At 38.1% G+C, this 22,284-nt stretch overlaps 1 long non-coding RNA gene across 2 annotated transcripts in view; it reads left to right on the top strand.

The window, feature by feature from the left end:
• Positions 1 to 21,676, top strand: part of LOC123797802 (uncharacterized) — a 142,161-nt gene extending 120,485 nt beyond the window's left edge. For both annotated transcript variants that reach the window (XR_015725771.1, XR_015725769.1), the window contains one exon: positions 20,992 to 21,676. This is a non-coding gene — a long non-coding RNA (uncharacterized LOC123797802). The remainder of the gene's footprint in view (positions 1 to 20,991) is intronic.
• The last annotated feature ends 608 nt before the right edge of the window (positions 21,677 to 22,284 follow it).

Below are 22,284 nucleotides of genomic sequence, written 5' to 3' on the forward strand. Positions count from 1 at the left end.
TGTTCTTTGGTTACATACCCTTACACATATGTATTCCTAAATGATACATTTATTTTAGTACTTTCACATATGTGAATGATTTTAAGCCCTCCAACTTTCTTCGTGACTTTCTATATGAATCCTTATTGTTATTATGTTCGTGCAGGTTTTGTTGCTGTTGTTAACAATATAATGTGGTTTGGGCTCCTCCTTATTGCTTCATGGACTAGACATGTCCAAAGAGCTAAATATGGATTCTTCTATCTTCATTGCACTTACTTTCCAAATACCTCATCTTGGTTTTTTCCCCTTGTATTAATACGTTTCTCAGCCTCTCCTGCATAGCCAACTTCTGAGAAATACAGGAGCTGTTGCATTGGAATCATGCTGCCATCTGTCTTCCAGAGCACTTCAACAGGGCTGGCTTTGAGGCAGCTCTGTTAGCATCCTGATGACTGGCGTGTTCCAGGATTTTGCTTTTGGTAACTTCATCCTATTTATATGAAATTGAGTCCAGAATATAGCTGATGCTGGTGAAACGCTTCGGGGAACTACTATCCATAAACGATTTTCCACGGAGAACCATACAGCTCTCAAGTCTTTTGGACTTGGATTTTGGTATATCTTTAAGTTACTAATTAAAGGAAGATTTTCAAATGATGCGAATGTTTCTTCAGTGCATTTGAGAAATAATTAGTGAGCAACTCTACTGTGCCTAGGACAAGGAGGAAAGGACATTTGTTGAGCACGAAGTGTTTCCACAAGTATCACAATAGTCACTACAATCTTATTCTTAGAGCCGGGCAAACTGAGACTGAAGGAGGTTATACAATGGCCCCGGGACAGCTAGTAATGATTCAGATCTTAGGACTATCTATTCCAAAATCAATGCATTGTTCTATGCACAGTATTCCAAAAGCTAAAATATTCAGTGTCTGCCCTAAATGTGTCTGCAAACAAAAATAGCTAAATGACAGCCCTAGAACTAAACTATAGTGCATTAGGAAAGCATAAGATATGCCAAAAGGCATGGTGAAATTAAAGGCGAGAGATTGATTTAATGTGACAAATGCCCTGGAGGGAGAGGTGAGTGCCTTTCTGAAACTATCAGAAAGGAGGTGGGAGTTGAATGGGACCTGGAAATTAAAGTAATTGGAAAGGTACCTGGAATTAGAGGTACAAATTGAGAAGAGGGACAAAAATTCTAATAAGAGGATAATAAAGAGAAATGTTATAGAAGCAACAAGTATGTCTCTTTCAAGAGACAGTGAACAATCCACACCAGCTGAGGAAAAATGTGAAACAGAACAGTGTCAGATTCGATTTCAAAGGTCATGTTCTGCTTGGTTATGTAAAGCTTTTAAAAACTAATGGTAACTTGGATACTACCCAATAGGAAAAAAGGGAGCTATTGAAGATCTGTGATGGAGAAGATGACCTGATGAGAGCAAGACTGAAATTAGTCTGGAGTAGGTGTGCAAGTTATAATGGAACGGAAAGAAAACCAGAAGGAGGGGCTCGGAGGAAGCTGGGAATCCCAGGTGTGAGCGTTGTGGACCTGGGTATAGTGGCAGGAGCAGGTAGCAAAAAAGAAGCCTTGGGGGAGCCATGAAATCTTTCAGACAAGCATCTTCACTTTGGCAAAGCTACATGGTCCATTCTTAAGGGTGTGAAGTTAACATAGGCATTTTTATTAGTCTATGTTATATTTTTTAGTTGCCTGTTTCACAAATATTGATTGCACATTTCATAACACATAGTGCCACAATCCATTATGCTACCCATGTAATGGTTACAGCCTAAAACCTATCTTTAGGGCTTTCTTACCATTTTAATTTTTTAAAGACTTTTAGCTGTCCCTGAAAAGGGTAAATTTTTCACTGATTCTTTTGGAGGGAGGACACTAGAGTTAAATGTCATATGCCGATGTTAAATTTGACCAAAAAAGTATATATCATCAGACTTTAAAAATAAAAACTTAATACACATATTACTTTTATTTTTCCATTGTCATTTCATTTTCTAAAATATTCTAGTTTAAAACTTCTAAAATGCCAACGAAATAATGTTTCATCAGGGCTTTTGGATGGAAAAGTAAGTGGTTTCTTTCACTGCGATGTGAAATTGTGGGTTAATGTTTTTTTTACTACTACAAGAGAAATAATATTGATTTTTGAATGTAGCAATAATTCTCATTATCAAGAGAAGCTTCCCATATATAACTCACTCTGTAAAGGGATGTTGTTCCTCAGTCTCTTTTGTGAGGCTCATAATCTTTATTTTTAAATGTGTTGCACGCGTTTATTTATGAGCTCCTTATCACAGCGGCACTCACATTTCACATAAGATTCGTAATTTAAACTTCTCTAATCTCAGTGTGACTACGCAGAGTTAAGGCTACGTGATCAGAAACAGGCAAATGTCTGCTTCCTTGAAATTTCATCTAAGAGTAATAAGATGTGTGTCAGTTATGAAACTTGGCCAGATTTCTGGGTAATGTTAAGTCTGCATTTATGTAGGGCTCCTTCATTAGATAAGCAGACTTCTGAGAAGCCAGACCTCCCAAACTAGCATTTGTAATCAAGAAAAAGGGGCTGTTAATAGTAATTCCCTCGTTGTTGGTAGAATTTTCTCTTTATATTTGTTTTGGTTTTTCTATTTTTTTAACTATCACCAGTCCCAGAAGATATTTCTTTTTTTTTTCTTTTTTTTTTTAAGATTTTATTTATTTATTTGACAGAGATAGAGACAGCCAGCGAGACAGAGAACACAAGCAGGGGGAGTGGGAGAGGAAGAAGCAGGCTCCCAGCAGAGGAGCCTGATGTGGGGCTCGATCCCATAACGCCGGGATCACGCCCTGAGCCGAAGGCAGACACTTAACCGCTGTGCCACCCAGGCGCCCCCCAGAAGATATTTCTTGTATTGAAATGGAGATGAGAAGGATTCCCAAAAGTTGAGAAATGACAAACACCAAGTGGTTCCTTTTCCAAAATAGCTATCATCTAAGAATATAAGCCTGGGAGTTTAAAACACAAAAATCCTCCATCATTTCTTTTCTTAACTGTTATTACTCTGGATAAGAACAGCCAATAATAAGATAATGATGATGATGATGATAATCTAATAACTAAATTGAAGGGTTTATATAGAGAGATAGACAGTGGAATTGCTTGAGTTAAAAAAGTAAGTATTATCAGGGAGCTGAGGAGATGGGGATTGGTGAAATAATCCACCAATAACAGTGCTGGGAGTGTTGCATTTTGACTGGGGAGTGTGAGGGAAATTGAATGTAAGTATACAGCAAAAGAAAAACCACTGACCTGTAAAAAAAAAAAAACAAAAACAAGATATAATTTTATGTAAGTGATTTTTAGTCCCTCCCTTCCAACAATGACTTCTAGAAAGCAGTTTCCTTGTATCATTTTTTTCTAATCTTACCAACAATTTCTGCAATTCAGATGCTTATCTTTATGGTGCTCTGTTCTAAAATATAATCATTTCTGGCCCAGCCATTACTGTTGATAAAATGAAATTTATTATACTGTATTATATTACACCCTAATATATATTGTTAGATGTGGGGGAAGTACATTCTCAAAGGTCCTGGTGGGGAAACTCCCACATATTCCTTCTTCTCCACAAGCTTGAGTTTATCAAATATACACACGGACGCAAGGACAGCTGCCTGAATTTTTGTTTTTAAGGGCCAGTTCTGTCTGAGTTCCTACATCTCAGCAGACACCTCGCTCGCAGACTAAAAAAGGGCTTGTAATCCTTCACTGAATGTCAGATGTTTCTGAAAATACAGATTTCGACCAGTGGATCTCAAGACAGCAAAATATAAAGACCAAAAATGCCTGGTGATCTGATAAGAAAATTATATTTGACATTGACATAAATCCTTTCTCCAAAAATTGTCTTGAGAGAGCACTAAGTATTCTCAAATTTAAGTTTGCCATTTTGAGTATTTCTGAATGACCCCACTGATCCATGGTATCGATGTCTTTGTAATTTGGATGACCCCTGAACCTATTACATGGGATGTAAGTTTGCTATGAAGGATAAGTGAGTGAGCCTAGCATCTATAAACACACACCTCTTCATGAAGCGCACGAAGAGTTTGAGTTTGCACATTAAAGTGAGTCATTCCTGACTCTGGACACTGGAGCAGGTCCCTGTAGAATAATAAGAGTGCATTCTCCATGCTGTGATGAATAAGGCCAAGTCAGTATGAGGAAATACAAAGCAGAATTTTAACAGCCCCCCTTCGAAACACTTTGTTCTTGACTCACTATTCACCAATATAACTCTTAAATCAAGAAGTCGTTCAGAGATACCTTAAGTGAAGTATGTTACATTAGACTATGTTGAAGATAGAAATCCAATTGACAGAAACTTTAAATTAGGGTCAAGGTGACGGGGACAAAATGATGATGACGTCAACATATTGTCTGCCTTCTCAAACGAATTAGTCTAAACTACGCCTCATATCCATTTCCGTTTTCAATATAAGCCACAGCTAAGTTTTCGAAAGCTTCGACACAATAAGGAAAGCACACAGTGAAGTCTTTCATTTGGAGCGTCCCTTACTCTCTGGTCCATAAAATGTGAAGTTACCTGCGCATAGTATCGTGGTCTGAATTAATTGCTTCGCTTTTTTTAAATCGTATCTCACTGGCAAACATTATAATTCTTCAACGCAGGAATTACGTCTTTACTTGACAAACGCGTGTTTTTGTTTTCCCCGTGTGAACATGAACAGCGCAGAATGTACAAATGAGGCTCGGCAAGCCTGGCCAGCTAGGCTCCCCTAGGCTCCACACCACTTCCAAAAGTTCACAGGTGTAAGCAAAGCATGGCATCTCACTCAGGTAAATGCATGATTATTCTCAATAATGCATAAATAAACCCAAGATAATGTATGTTGTTATTATTCCTCCACGCTATGGCAATTACTTTGACTCATCAAAATGCAGTTGACTTTTTAAAATACGTGTGTGAGTATTCTCAAAGTTAGTAAGGACAATTTCTTTCCTTCCACTTTCTTTCTAAAGTTCACAGATCACATAGACCTTCACAGAAGGTTGCCTCTCACAGAGAGCAATTCCATGGTATTAGCCAGGAAAGAAATAACAGTACCAACCCTCATTTGCAAACAGCAGAGGATTCAACGAAAAAGGATTTGGCCAGAACTTGAATAATTTGAACAACAAAATAACAATAGGATTGTATTATAAGCCTGAAGAATAACATACACATTCATGAGTCCATACTGGAACAAATACATGATGAAACGAAAAACTAGGGAGGAAGGACAGCTCTTCCTCACGGAAGAATTCAATTAATAAATGTTGGATGCGTGAGGAAAATAGGAGGAAATCACAAATCAGAAGACCACAGTAAGAAGTGCTATAAGCAAGATCCATGGATGAATGCTAAATTAAAGAGAAACCAGAAATCTGCACAGTCTCACAGTATCTCCTTCCACATGATTACTAATTACTGTGATAGGTTTTTTGTTTTGTTTTGTTTTGTTTTGTTTTTTTGAGGGAGAGAGCAAGGGGGTGGGGGGCAGAGGCAGAGGCAAAGGGAGAGGAAGAATCGTAAGCAGGCTCCACGCCCAGCACAGAGACTGATTCAGGGCTCCATCTGACAGCGCTGAGATCACAACCTGAGCCAAAATCAAGAGTCAGATGCTTAACTGACTGAACCATGCAGGCTTCCCTTATTGTGGTGGTTTTAATGCACATTCACAAATTCTTTGATACTCCTCTCTAGGAAGTGAAACTAATTCCTCTTTCCCTTGAGTGCAGATTGGACTTAGTGATTCAGTTCCAAAGAACAGAGTTTGGAAAGTGAAAATGAGTAACTTTACGGTAGCAAAACCTGGCAGGCACCACCTTACCCACGAGACCAAGGGTACTATCACTTACGACACAACACTGATATCATGAACCCTCTCAGATGATGAGGACAACACATCTCTGTGTACTCTTCCCCAAAATCCATATCCACAGTCAAATCATGAAAAAACATCAGGCAAACCCTAACTGAGGGACATACTACAAAATACATGACCAGAACTCTTCACAAGTGTCAAGCTCATGGAAGACACAGGAAGACTGAAGGGCTGCTGCACACGCGAGGCGGTGAAGGAGACATGGCAACACTGCAATGTGACATCTAGACAGAAACACTGGAGTGAAAAAAAGACCCAGGGAAAAGCTGGGGAAACCAAACTAAGTCTATAGTGTGGTAAATAGGACCAATGCTAATATCTTAGTTTCTATCTTACCATGCACAAAGTAAGATGTTAACCTTAGGGGAAGAAGACAACTCTCCCTACCATCTCTGTTACTCTTCTAAAGACTAAAATTACTTCATAATAAAAAGGGTTTTTTTTTTTCTTTGTTGTTTTTTGTTTTGTTTTTGTTTTTTTAAAGCTGGGAGGAATCTTCAGTGAAAACTCAGATCAACGCTGTGTCTTTGGGCAGATAGCACATAATTCATTCATGTATTCAGTCATTTATTCCTAGATTGCAAGCTCCATAAGAACAAGGAATTTATGTTTTTTTTTTTTTTTAAGATTTGATTATTTATTTTAGAGAGAGAGAGAGCAAGCAGGGGTAGGAGCAGAGAGAAACAAGCAGACTGCACTGAGCACAGAGCTGGATGCGGGGCTCGATCCCAGGACCCTGAGATCATGACCTGAGCCAAAATCAAGAGTCATTTAACCGACTGAGCCACCCAAATGCCCCAGAATTTATCTGTTTGGTTTGCCTCTATAGCCCCAACATCCCAGTATAATGTATGATGAGAGGAACTTTTCTTAATGAACAAAAAATATATGTATTTAATGAATTGGATGTATTCTTACATCTTGAAAGTAAAACAATGGCCACTAACAACAATAGCAACAAACGTTGGGTATGGAGGGTGTTCTCACACTCTGTCGTTTTATAAGCTACCAGATTCTCAGAAGCCGTTTCTCATCGTCCTTGTTTTGGAGAGGTGAGATGATTTACTGACAAGGAATCACATTGTGCCTCGTTTCAAGATTCTTTAGTCATGAAGGTAGATGCCGCCTTCTGAAGACTTAATGAATAGCTACGGTGGCCCGGGGCAGTAGACAACCAGTCCAATGGAAAGTGATCTGGAACTCATTCCTGATCACCAGGAACTTGTTAAATGACGTACTCTGTGACTGACGGAGGTTTTTGAGTTAACACTCTGCAGGAAGTTGACAGGGCACAGGTTACACTCTGCTTTATCTTCAAACAGGTTTTAGGGGGCAGGGAAAAGAGGAGGGAGATTGCAGACACCTCTGGTGAGAATTCTTTCAATGTGAGAGAATTTCACCCTGCTGTCAGAAAGCTTCATTCCTGACACTTTCCTCTGTCTAAACAGAATCATCTTTGGGGCATAAAAATGACAGGATATGGCTTTTCAGTCACAGAAAGGGTAACTGTTGGTGAAGTGATTCAACCCCCGTAATCTGACACAACAAGAAAGAACTAAATATTCTGATCCGCATTCAAAATGTGCTACTTTCAAGCCAGGACACAAATAATGTTTCTGCTTAGCAACTGAATTGGCCAAAATAAATAACATTTTCTCTTCTGCTTCTTACCTCTCCCTATTATATATAATTCTTATTGAAAACCAAAGAGAACATACCATGTGGAGTTTTTGTGTGTGCTAATCTCATAAAATTACAAATAAAACTTTCACAGAATCATAACATCTGCTTCAGCATTACCCTGGAGAAAAGTTGTCTTTGCAGAATCACGTGAGGATATATAGTTTAATGTCCAAGTTGCCTTCCACATTTGGCGTTCACGTTGTCTTTGAGAGGGCTTGGAGGACATCAGCAATAAATGCCAGATGAGGAAAATGAGTCTCTGGATAGAGAAAGCCATATATATATATATATATATTACTGATAGTATTATCAAAATTGAAGTGTGGTGTTATTAATTTAATATGCTCATAAGAACCAATGGCAACATTTTTTAATACACGTTTTCCTAAGAAACAAAGGGTCTAATTGACTGTAGAATGGAATGTCCAAAGAGTTTGACCTCTGCTTTCAAGCCGAAGCTACTTGAAGGGTGTCAAGTCAGAAGTCCACTGAAAGGTCAGAAATGAGTCTAGGGCCTGCTCTGCCCTTCTATCTCCATGTCTACTTTCACAAAGATCAGACCTAAATACTTCTCAAAGGTAACCATGTATTTTCATTTCCATTGTTACCACCCTGGTCTAGGCCATTCTGTTTCTCCTTGTCTCCACTCTTGCTTATATTTATCCAGTGGTGTGCTGGCAACTCAGCTTCCCAAAAACAGCAACAACAACAATCACAAAAACAAAACCTTCTTGTTTTGGAAGTCGTGTTTGCCAATTTCCAGCATGTAAATTCTCCCACCCTGTTCTCTTGCAAGTTATCGACAGTTTAACAACCACTTAACGGAATTCCTGAATATTTAGCAATTGGCTCTCTGTGCCAGTGTGAGCTGACTCAAGCCCACCTCTGTCTCCGTGCATTGTTCCCTGCAGCTGGTCATCTGTAATTTCCTCGCTTAAAAATCTTCAATAGCTCCCATTTCCCTAACGACTGAGCGTCAAATCGCTCACTGAATTTACGAGACCCTCCACAGTCTGGCCCACACCCACCCCTTCAATCTCATGTGATGTGTTTTTTTAATCACACACCAGCCATATTTGAAAATTTTTTAGCTCCTTATCATGTCTTGATAACTTCTACTTCTCCAGGTATCAGCTTAAATATTCATTGTCCAGGAAAACTAGCCAGCTAGGTGTTTCTCATATACACACTCACAGCATTCTTCACAACAGAAAATGCCTCAAGATCTATCAGGATTACTTGTTTAATTATCTTTTACCCTTAAAACTAAAGCTTTCTGAAGGCAGCCGCCATGACTCTGAGACTATCACTTTTTTTCTAGGGCCTAGAAAAGGTGCCTAATACCTAGTAGGTCCTCAAATACTTGTTAAATAATGACGTAATGGGGGATTTTCACCTCGCATAACCTCTCTATAGTTACAGGAACCTATTTATAAATAAAAGAAATTCATAGTTATATTCTGAGTTATAACATTTGCCATTTAGAGTCAAGTAAATTCCAAAAAAGGAAAGTTCTCCAAATTTCTAAAAGAAAACTATGCTTTAAGAAGTAATATATTCTGAAAGCTGAGGTCTTATGAAATCAAAAGTCATATAGCTTATAGTGATGGTTGAAAAATGCCACCTTAAAGAAGCACTCTGAATATAAAACAAGGACACATTCTTTCCTGCTCCAGGGCATACACGTTTGAATCTTGGTTCAGAGCCTAGAACTCAAAGATGAACTTTTATAAACTTGTCAGAAGTAATATACACTAGATCCTTGCATTAAGAAAGAAGCCAGAGTAGATGATCTCAAGTTTGCTCCCAGGTCAAGGATCCTGAGATACCATAAAATAAATTTGAGTACTGTTTGTCCCTCTCCCCGTGTTCCTCCTCCCTCTCTCTTTCAAATAAATAAAAATCTTTTTAAAAATTAAAAAAAATAAATATGAATGATGGGTGGTGCTAGAACGGTATAGTCCCCTTCTGAGTCCACTTAGTTGTTTGTCCTAGTACCCCACCAGTGACCTTGGAAGTTGGAAGAAAATATACCTGCCAGTGAAGACACGCTTCCACTGAGCAGTGCCCAGAAAGAAGGACTAGGATAGCATGGGGAGAGTAATTTGCTGTACAAGCCATCAACCTCTTATCTAATGTCAGTATTGGAAAAAATTACCTTCAGAGATTTGAGGGACTAAAGATGTATGTAAAACAAAACAAAATGCTTAAGACACCGTGTCTGTGTATTCTTCAACCATATAGATTCCTAGATGTGGTTTTCCACATAAACCATCCAAACATATTACAGCAATTCATAAAGAATGACTTATAAATATTAAAATGTATTTTTGAAAGCTCAACTAAAATTATAACCCCAGAAATAAATAGTTCTTCATTCTTTCAGTACACAAGTGCTGAATAACTTCTATTAGGAACCTAAAATTAGCCCTGCGGGTGGCTAGAGGGTATCCATCTGACGATGACCCAATCTATGCCCTCAGAGTATTCACAGTGCGGTGGAAAAGGCAGATGGGGTGTGCGTACTTGTAATTGTCATGAAGGTACTGTCATGAAGTTGCAGATGAACTACTGGGGAGCAGGGAGTGGATGCCATGTGTTCTCTTTTAATTGGCTCTTTAAGTGGCCACAGAATGTTTTCAGATAGATCTTAGGTTACACATTTCCCCCCTCAAAATTTAACTTACCACAAACTGTCACGTTAAATGTGCACATTGATTTTACGTTGTATCACATTTTCAAAAATATTTAAAAGTGAAAAAAAATGTTTATATAGAAGTAACGAGATAATGAGGTGAAGACAACTAACAACATCTGACAGGCAACACCCTGTTAGGTACGGTCTCCTGGAGCGCTTGGGCTCCGGCTGGGAGAGTCGGGGGGGGGGGGGGGGGGGGGGTGTGGCAAGTGGGAATAGGGATAGCTCCATAAAATTTAAGGAAAGACTGAAAAGATTTGGGAGTTTCCAGGGCAAATCCAAGAGCGAGGAAACGGAACATGGTAGTGGGAGAGAAGATAAAAAATTAGGGAAAAACTTTTCAGCAAGCACTGTGGGCCTACATGAGAATGGAGGAATTTTCATTGTGAATTTTAAAAGAAAGGGAGGCCCTTCATGAAATGTTAGAGAGAGACAGGTTTGGGTTTGTGAGTATGCAATCTGTGTGGCCCCTCCATGCTTTCTTTAATGCTCCATTGTTGCTGCTTTGAAATTCCTTTTTTTTTTTAAGATTTTATTTATTTATATATTTATTTGAGAAAGACAGAGCATGAGCAGAGGGAAGAAGCAGAGGGAGACAGGGAAGCAGACTCCCCACTGAGCAGGGAGCCCGACACGGGACTCAGTCCCAGGACCTTGGGATCATGACCTGAGCCAGAGGCAGATGCTTAATGGACTGAGCCACCCAGATGCCCACTGCCTTGAAATTCTTAATAACCCTGGAGGGTATCTATTTTAGGTGACGTCCAGTGGAACAACAGAGCATGTGTGAGAGCAAAGAGATAATGGATAATCATATGTAATTACATATATGCATAACAGCAAAACAGAGGAAGGGAAGGCTAGAAATCTTGTGCACACATCCCAGAGAAAAAGCAAGGGATGGGGCTTTACTTCTCAGATTCTCCCAGAGGACTATTCAGCTTGGACGAGTTTTCTTTTTCAAGCTCTGGTTCACGAAGTACTTGCATATGAGAAAACATTCCTTAGATGTTACATGTTTGATACTGATAAAAACTGTAAACTCATTATACTCATTATGTATACCTTAATTTTTTTCAAGTTTTATATATATATATATATACATATATATGTATATGTATATATGACCCATATATATGTATATATACACACACACACATATATATATATATATGTATATATGACCCTTGACAATATTGTCACCATTAGGGTTTTTTTTAAGTACTCAACTGAAATCTGTTGAATCTGTCCTCAAATCTTAGCCAGAATCTGAACATTTCACCCCATATTCACCTCTACCAAGATCAAGCTATCGCCAGTTCTTACCTGAATTATTGCAAATGTGTCTTAACTAGTTTCTGTGATTCTGCCCTTCCCCACCCCCAACACACACATATCCTTTAACACAGCAGCAGGAAGAGGATCCTTTCAGAATTTCAGATCATGTGCCCCTTTGCTCAAAGCCCTTCAAAGGCTTCCCTTCCATGTGGAATACAAGCCCATTCCTTAGGTTGGACCCAAAGTTCTATAAGATCTGCCCCTGCTACTTCTCTGACCTCACCTCCTCTTCCAGTTTCTGTCTTCACTCCTCCTTGGCCATGCTGGCTTCTTTGCTGTTTCTCAGCATACCTGGGGACTGGCTCCTCCCATCTCCTTGAATACTCTTCCCCCAGATACCTCAATGGCTTGCTCCTCACCTCTTCTTTGTGAGGCCTTTTCCATTCATCCTTTTCCAAAGTACAACTCCAACCCCACACCCTTTTCCCCGGGCATTCCCTCTTCCATGCGGTATGAGGCCCTCCGTAGCACTTAGCACCATCCAGCCCATTGTATAGTTTACTTCTTTTCGTTTTAAATTTTTTCCCTGGCATATAATCTCCATGAGGGCAGGGGATTTCTGTTTTGTACGACGCTTCATCCCCAGCATTTAGAGCAGTAACTAGCACTTAGTGGGAACTCAATAACCATCTGTTGAATAAAGGAATAAATGAACACTGGATGATTCACTAGCATGATGTTAGTGAGAGTGATGCTCCAAGAGGATTAGGTTTCTGGGTTTTGTGACTTTGAGGAAACAAATATTTAGTCTTGTACATCATTGTCATCTTTTTTTCTTTATTCTTTCTTTTTTTTTTAGTTTTACTCCTTTTAATATCTTGACCTTAAATTGTGCAGAATCCCCTGTCACCAGAGAGTGGTGAGGTGTAGAGTACCACACTGAGATACTTCAGAGATTCTAGAGAAGCTGTCAGGGGCTTGTATCCAGCAGCTTAGTCAAGCACTTGCCCCGATTAACACCTTTGAGTATTCTCAGCATGTCTGTGGTTTTGTTTTTGGTGCTGGTGTTGACTTTTTTGGGGGGGATTCTTAATCCAAATGGCCTCTTCTGCTTCTGAGGTGCACTCAAATATGAACATTAACCACGCAACTTCAATATTAATAACACTTCCCTTCATGCAAGCAAGGCCAATCCCACAAACCTCAGACCTGAGAAATAGAAAAACATCAAGTATTTTTGTATATAGCCTTTCCAGTACAATTGTTTTTAGAAAATTATAAATGTGTTGAAAGGGCCAATTGATATTTTTTGTCTATTTAGTCAAAATAACTTCTTCTAGAAGCCAAAATGTGTATTTTTAGAATTCCTTTCATTGCAAATAACAGAAGCCCATCTCAGTTTATGAATAAAATGAAGAAGTCTAGGGATAAAGAAGGATTCTGAAATATCTGTATTAAGGTATTCAGCGAATACCATAAGAATCCTCTCTCTCCAAATCTTCCCTTCTTCAGACAGTTCATGTTGTACACAAGATGGCTGACTAACCCCTGACTCATATCCTGCCAACTTACTAAGCCAATGGAAAGAGATAGTTTCACTAACATTTATGGTAAAAAAACAAAACAAAACAAAACAAAAACACCACTAAAGAATTGTCCTGATGGAGATCATAAGCCACACATTCATTATTTAACCAATCTCTTTGGCTTAAGGAAGGAATACTCTGGTTGGGGTTTATGACCACCATGGCCACCCCTGTGATAAATGAACGGAGTAAATTGGGTTATCACAACCACAGAATCATAGGAAAGAATATTTCTTATCCTGGAAAAGTCTACCATACCACTCAATGCAACCAATCAGAAAGAATTCAGTGGACTATTACTTACAACAACTATTTCTAGGCAAGTTTTATAATTCAGATCTCTAGAAAGAGAGTGGCTCCCAGAAGTCAGAAGGCATGATCTGACAGTGGGATGGATACCCAAGACATGTGGGATGCCTTCTATTTGTTACAGATATTGATCACTTTGCTACATGGACTACACCCATCTTCTCCTCAGCCTTTGAAATAACCCCATAAGGTAGATTTTAGTATTCTTCATTGAGAAAGCAAATTGACCTAGGCCACAAGCTTGGTGACTCAAGAATTAGAGTTTAATTTTGAACCCAGATCTAATTCGGAAAACCATGTGCTTTTCAACATATGTCAATATTCTTGGAAAATGTTGGTGCCCTGACAAAGTAAACAGAGGTTGCTTTGCTTTCCCTCTTCCTTTCCTTTAAGGAAAAAAGACACGTTGCCTGTTAGAACGGGTCAAGTCTGAGAAAGGAATCCATTCCTAGGACCTAAGAGCATGGGTTCTAGAAAGGCTAGTAGGTCGTTCATGTTGAAATCAGCAAGAAAGAAAAGGCCTTTGGTGGTGAGCTTAAAATGGTATATATCCTTTTTCACTATTATTATACCATGTAAAGATGGAGATCTGGCAGAATTTCTCACTTCTATATGTAATCAGTAAGATGATTATTTGTCATGGATTTTATATTGATTAGTTGGTATGAAAAGCTGTGTTATTCACTTACGTAATAACAATTTATTGAGTTTTTACAATGGGCTTAAAAAAAAAACACCACCTCTGGGTATAAAATCCTAATGAAACTGTAAAGATATTAACCAGTGTTAAAGATAAATAAACTACCAAAAGAAAAGCCAAAATGCAGCTAAAGTCCACAAAATCTCACACAGGCCACCTTGGGTACTTTGATGGTCTCCTCCGCCTTTATCTAGAGGAAGAATGTGTTATGGCCAAGTTCAGCTCTAGTTCTTCCTCCTACAAAATTATAGTAGGCTATGAACTTGTGGTTTCCGTCCAAGTGAAAACTTCCCACGATTATGTTCCTGACATTTTACTATACAAAAAGTAAAATCTAATTTCTCTACAGAAAAACAGAATTTCAAAATTAAACCTGGAAGAGTGAATAGTTCAAAACATACAATCTCTCAGTTATTTGTAGTGAACTTTCATGACACTTAGTTGGAGCCACAAAGAGCAAAGTCCTTCATTTTTAGTTTTTCATTAAAAAAAAAAGTATGTATAAATATCAAAAAGCCCCAAAGGGAGCTTGACTGAGCTGTTCAATCCAGAATAGAAATCATCAGTATCCACAAATATTTGTGCAGAGAAGCCTGTATAGTTACTCAATTCCTACAGGATTACATCCTAAGTCTTAGAATGGCATCTTTGGGTTTCTGTGTTCGGGTTCCTACTGACCTTTGCATTGGACTCACGTGACATCTTCTCACTCCGTATCTAAAGGCCTTGCTATTTCCAGTGACATGCTGCTTTTTGCCTTTACAGACACTTATCCTTCAGGTGGGGAAAAAGCCTTTTTCACATTTTTAGAGTTAGCAAACCCTAATGCATTTTTCAGAATTTAACTCAAAATTCAGAGTGCCAGAGGACAAAAGTCAATTCATTGTCTCCTCTTTCGAAGTGTTTTAGAACTTTTTTTGCATACCCCTATTAGAGCTCTTTTATTACACTAATTTACATGAAATCAATTATATGTAATTATGTTATATTTTACTTCATATAGGACCATCAGACTGCAAGTTTCTCATATCCTTCTTTTATTATCTTTATGCTTTCAAATCCTAAGAGTGCATTTGTGTCCTAGGAAGTGCCCAGTTAGTGGCTGGTTGATTAATTACTTTCTTGAACATCTACTACATACAAAAAATTATTTTAGTTACTCGAGTTAAAAAGAGACATAAATAATGCTTCTGACCCCAGGAAGTTTGCAATCTGCTTATAAATGCAAGATACAGAAAATAGTAATGACAATAATAATGGAAAAAATTTGTATAACACATAATATATGCCAGGGACCATATACCATGTCTTTAATGTAAGTGATTTAATAATTTAATCCTCATAATAGCACCTACGAGGTATAGATGCAATTTTACAAGTAAACTGAAGCAGAGAGAAAATAAGGAATTTATCCAAAGAGCTGAAATGGGAACAAAAGCCCAGGCAGTCTACATTTAGAGTTATCTCAATCTATATATTATTCTGTAAAGGATAAAAACGTTAAGATTACCAAATTAAATTGAAAAGACTAAATATTAAAATAACTATATATTTAGTAATACATGTGAAATACCTACACAAAAATATTCCATAATTTCGATTCACTTTGAACCAAGGAATTTTTTTTTCAATCCCATATCTCCTCACAAATATCATTAAACCTGATGAAATTGCTAACAGCATCTTCTTAGGAAGTCCTCAGAAGAGTAAGACATTGGTCCCAACTACCACTCCATTTCGACCAGTGAAATTTACTTCTATTTCTTTTCTGTCCACCAATAAAATAAAAGTACTTTGAAAATCATTGTTATATCAGATATGTGTAAGTACACGGAATACTCAGGATTAACCCCAGATAAAAACAGAATATTAAGTGGAACTTGCCTTCTGAGATCACACACCCCCCTTCTTTCTCGGGCTCCTGTGTCAACATAATCACCTTGTCCAGCCACTACCAACCTTTTGCGGAGGGAAGCCGACCTTCCTTGCACTAGACAGGAGATGCCCCCCAAACCCTGCCTGCATTAACTGTGTCCAGGACTTTTCATTCCCATCCCCACCCCCTGTCCTGGCCAACACTATTTTCAAGTCTGTGCTTCCTCACCTCCATTTCTTGTCTACTAACCTGCATTTAACCTCGGATTTGATGCTAAGCACATGTTTACTCCAGCACTCACCATTCTTGATCTTGCTGCTTAAATCATTCCAGGTAAAATTCCTGCTCCAGGGAATGTCGCATTGGTGCCAGCCCATATCACCAATATTTAGCAAAAATGCAAACATCTGCAGGGCCTTCATAAAGCCTATGGCATTTGGTTATCATGGAGGTCTCAGCTTCTCTTTTATATTCTTGAAAATTTTTAAAAATGGATTCCTGTTGGCAGTTTAAAACATGGCTGGAGGTTTGGGCTCCAGAGGCCTATCCACCAGCACCATCAGAACTGATTTTTCTGACATGCTATATCTTCCAAATTTATGTCAAAAAAAACAAATACATTGTCACCCACCTCTTCCATTTCATCTTTTTTTTCCATAATAACATCTTAAATATAACGCTTTATTTATACATCGTACTGTTCTCAACTCGAGAAACTATGTACCATGGGCTTTAAAATAGGGCCACATAAGTCAAAAATAACCAGAAATTAGAAAATCTAACCAACAAGATCTTCAAACACTTATATAAGGTTAAGAGACAAAGGGTCATTGACAACAGGTCTACTCAGTTATCGTAAGTTGCAGCAAATGTAGTTTTTAATGAACTCTAACATTATGTGGTTAAGGTAGACAGGATTGCCAGGAATGCAGCTATTGCCATACTACTGAAATCAGGCTCGTGTCTTGTGCAAACACTTTTCCAAGGGACTTGATAGCCAAGCAAGAGACGCAAGCACCACGGGATGTGGCTAAGATGGGCTGAACATAAAAATGTGTAAAAAGGGAGAAAGGGGAGAACGTAAAAATGTGTAGAAAAATAGACGTTGAAATTGCATGACTGTCAAATTGTAAGAAGTCAAATCTAGTAGGCAGTCTATTGTACTCTAGGGATGGTGAGAATCTTTTGGAGGCAAGAATCATGTAGTTCCCTAAGGCCACGGGTGGTCTGGTAAAATATAAAGACGTCTGCAAACAATCCCAACATAATAGGATAACTCAGATATGCACTCAGCAAAGGACTATCAATCACATGCACAGCTTTTTAAAAATGGTGAATTGGAGGTAATCTCAAAAGGAGTATCTCCCTGTACAGAGGACGCAAAGAGCAACATGCCTAATACCCACTGAATTTTGGAGGCGGGTGATTTGGGAGTTTCTTAACATGGCTTAGGACTCAATTATTCACCACATCCATCTTGTTATAGTTCTTTAAATACGACTGTTTTCTCTTCCCTTCCTTCCTTCATCCCCTTCTCTCTCTCTCTCCCTCTTGTCCTTTTACCTCCTTCAACAAATACTTATTAAATTCAAATTCTAGGTCAGGAATTTCGCTAGATGGTTCATGTCTTTCTGCACTGTTTTCGCAAGCTAACAAACCAGCCCATACTCCTGAAAAGCAATCCATATACCCAATGGACCTTGAAGTCATACAGCCTAGGATTTAATCTGGCTCTGTAGCTTTGGTCTAATTACTTAATCCTTCAACATCCTCATCCGTAACCTGAAAATGATAGTTACGTATCTATCTCTTAGTTTTGTGGTAAATATCAAATGAGAGAATCCAGGTGAAGAATTTAATATTATACCAGACATATAGTAATTGCTCAATACATTTTAGTTATTATCACTATTATTGTTTGAAAGATTCACCATGGCCTCACTTTAAACCATCTATGAACCACGCCCCAAGGCTGAACTAAACTTTTGGGATCCCACACTATCCTATGTGTGATCAACACAGAGATGCATCACCCAGATCCCACCCCACCCTCAGCCCCCTGCCGCCATTGCTTCCCCGCTCATAGGGAGTGTGGCCACCAGACAGGCTTCAGCTGACAGCATCCGGGTCTGCCTCAGCTGCAAAGAATGACCTCATCCAAGGTCCTGTACTTCACAGGGCCGCCCACACCCACGTGTGGCCACTGAGCAAAGTAAGAGACTTATAGATGCAGCCCGACATGGGACAACTCATATGGGCAATACTGCAGACTGTCCCACTGTGTTGCCCAACCCTTTGGCAGACCTGCATTAGTTTGACTTTTTCTTCTGCCTGATCCTGTCTCCTGCCTAATCCTTTCACATATGTTTATCCCTAATAAACCTCTTGCACCCCAAACTTATGTTAGTATGTGCTTCCAGAGAACCTAACCTGAAACTACCCCGTAGCTATGTTCTATTAGTTTACTTCCCTAACTCCCTGACTCGACCGTCTATTCCTTGAAGACGAGGAAAATCTTCCTGAGCTCTGTATCTTCAGCACCTAGCAAGTGGTGACTAAATAGAAAACACTCGTTCAGGGATTGCACATTGAATGAATAAAAAATAAGCAAGGAATTAGCTTGAAAGGAAAAAAAATTAAATGTGTTCAAGAAAATTGAAACATCATAAAAATAATTATGTTTCATGTTAACTTAAAATGCTTCTGTGAATGAGGTAGAAGCTCTTTTTTAAATCACATATGCTAAGGTGGAAGAAGTAAATTTTATCAGTGAATTCAACACTGCTCTGGATAGAATCCTCTTAACCTTTTAACAGCTGCAGAAACCCCCCTTTTTTTTTTCTTTCCACTGCTTCCTCCACATACTTGGAGAATCAAATAATGAACAATGTATGTACGACATCTGGTGGCTTCCAGATAATGTTACATCAAACCCGCCTGGAGTCTGAGCCACAGAGCTTGGAGGTCACAGGATAATGCCTGGAACTTTCCTATATTGAAATTCTACCCAAATTAACATAGGTCCTTTGCCAGTGCTGGGAGGATGGGAGTTATTAAATTTACCAAGATGCCAGTTGTGATGAACATAACAGTCCCATTCTTTAAATCCTTTCATTTATATTGTCTTCAGAATTAATAATCATTCATCCAATTAAATGCTCTTGGTCTGGGCCTCTGGCCAATTCGATGTCATACGAGGTGATAAGAGCCATTAGCTATAAGCCTTAAATTAACGAGCATTAGACCCAAGGGAAGAGCCACCTCCCTTCTAATTCCAAACCTTCATGACCGATGCTAGAAAGTATCTTCATTACACTGCTGCTGTTACAATCAGCAGAACAGATTTAAATCTTACAATTAATAAAGCTTCGGACCTCATGATACTTTTTCAACCATGATACTTTTTCAACCATTGTTGAATTAAAGTTACATTTTAAAAATCTATGCAAATATTATGTGACCTAATATAAACTTACGCAGACATGAAACATCTAGAAGTAGGAAGAACACAATAAAAACATAGACTTTTATGTGCTATTGATGGTATTGTTACAAGAACACTCTCTGGTGACCAGCACATCGACTGGATTAAAAAATACTCTAAAAAAAGGAAGAGCCAAGTTTAGTGATTTATTAATAAGTGGCAGCATTAAAGGTCAGATTATGTTTATTTTCTTCATTCAGACAATTGACTTTATCTACTCTTGACTATGTATGTATTCTTATAGCTTTTGTTGAAAATTTTTAAATAGCACTTGAATATATAGATCATACATCAGGGAAACTAGGAGGAGAAAAATAAAAATTTTGGAAATATTTGCTAAGTAGCTGCAGTTTCTTTAGGAAACAAAAGAAATCCACTAAAGCTAGGTTAATGTTTGGTGCAGTTCACATGGATTTAAGCATATGCTACTTGGTAATGGGCTAAACTGTGGGCTTTTCTTTGAACTACAAATCCTCAAAAATAAGAACTGATGAAAAGGGTCAGCAAAGTTAAATCACCATGGAAATCCAGGCAGTTTTACACTCTTCACTTTCAAAGTTGACAAGTGTCATTGGGTTGAGGTCAACATTGGTATTCAAATAAGAATGTAATCTACATTCCTTATAACTCAAGTCTAATAAACATTTTTAGAATATTTTATGGAAATAAAATGGAAATTTCAACATGCCCTCAATCTTTTGAATTCTACTATTAATAGACATGGGGACTTTTTCTCCAACAGTAATACTAGAAAAGATATCTTTATTAGTTTTCATCTGTGCACATAAATTGTCAAAATTAAAATTACCAGAATTTATTGAACATGGTTCACAGAAAAGCCAGGAGATTTTCTGGATCAAATTACCTCATAGCCTATTTTATTCCACTTGATTTATAAAGAATTGTGTATAATCTCATATGACTACAGAGTTTACTAGAAGAGTTTGATTCGTCGAGGAGAAGAGACAGTTTTTGTGCTTATTGCTGCTAGAACACATGCTCTATGTTCAGGGGTTAGTAAACTTGCCCAGATCTGAGCATACGCATGCTGGTTTTCAATTCCCTTTCAATTTCTCATGCTTATTTCTCATGCTCATCGTTATTATTATTGAATTTTGAATTTAAAATCTTTCTCAAAAGTTACCCTCATTGCCTCCTATTGTAGATAAATGTCTGGAGAACTGCAGGAGGCCAAATTTGTATTTGTTTATAAGTGCCAAAACTTTACCTTATTTAGCAAAATTTTGCTAAATAAATAAAGAGCAGAATTTTAAATATAGCTGATTGATGAAAATCAAACCTTAACTCTAATTTTACCTTAGGAATTCTGTAAATTCAGAAGTGGAAGAGAAAATGTATGGACCCAAATATTTTTTAAGTAATACATACAAAAATCCTCACCTCATTTAATTTTAATAAATTATCATTTTATAAAATAGGTGAAGAAGATCCATGACAGGAAATTATGTAGGCACAGGAATCATGGTTATAACAGGAGGAATGAGCAGGGGCCTGCACAGAGCAATCCACGTTTGAGAGAGTTGATGAACAAAGAACACACTGTCGACAAGAAAACTGAGGAATCACACAGCGCCTGGAATCCACCTGTGGGTTCTGTGTCTCCATCAGGGGTCTTGTTCTTTCACCTGTGAAACCACGTGATCTTAGGCAAGTTCTTAAATGCTTCTGTATCTCTATTTCCTGCTCTGTAAAATAAGAGTAAAAAGTACCAATGTCTTGAAATATTTAAATATGGCACTTAATACTTCGGCTTATAATTGGCACATGATACTTGCTAACTGTTGTTATAAAAAGGGCTTTTGATAGAATCAAATATTGAAAAAATAAAGAAAAATTATCAAAAAAGACATTCAGATAATTATGAGGTTGAACAAAATAAAACTTGATACATTAAGGGAAGAGATAGCTTCTTCTTTGGTATTTGGGGGAAAATATGTTTTGTGGATTAAAAGAACATATATAAATCTTTACTCTGGTGTTTGGCAAATACATCAACAAACACTACCTTTAATAGCATAATTACTAATAGAAATGGTAGTATTAAATTCTGTACGGCTAAAGCTTTGAATAAAAGTACTGAGGACTTGGGCTTGAAAAAAATCCAAGCAGGATTTTTGTTAAGGAAAATGCCAACTCCCCCTTCTGGCCTTTTGATATGAACTAAGGGAAATGTTTCACAGAGTTCACAGGCTCACAGACAAATGTCCCTATTACAGTCCTTTCATCAAAATAGAAAATTATTTGAAGGGATTAATGAGTGTGAGGATGGGAAGAATTATTCACAATGGACTATAGATTCCAAAGGATGTTGCCAAAATATTGCCACAGTCAGGAGAGGAGTGAAAAAAAAATCAGCAGTAAGAAAGAACAGAGCACTAATAAAGATAAATGGAAAGTCAGATAAAGTCAAAGTTTGAGAAGAGAAAATAAGTACGGAATTAAATCATCACACATGTCCTAAATGTGGTGCAAATCATATCTGTTCTGGAACTGGCTGAGTTTACCAGGCACTATGTGGATTGGTCAAAGGGAGACACTGAAGGCCCAAGAAGAATGTAACCAACAGGATCAAGGGTCCATGATTGCTTATGCAGCAGACACAATGCCACATGTTCCCCAAACCCCCTTTTCCTTTCCTCCTGACCACATAGCTAGGTCCATTTGCCACTGTGCCCAGCAGCTGGATGGAGCCATGAGACCAAATGATACCG

The sequence above is a fragment of the Ursus americanus genome, chromosome 9 (assembly GCF_024610735.1).
Source record: "Ursus americanus isolate L20-20 chromosome 9, mUrsAme1.1.p, whole genome shotgun sequence".
NCBI classification, from domain to species: domain Eukaryota; kingdom Metazoa; phylum Chordata; class Mammalia; order Carnivora; family Ursidae; genus Ursus; species Ursus americanus.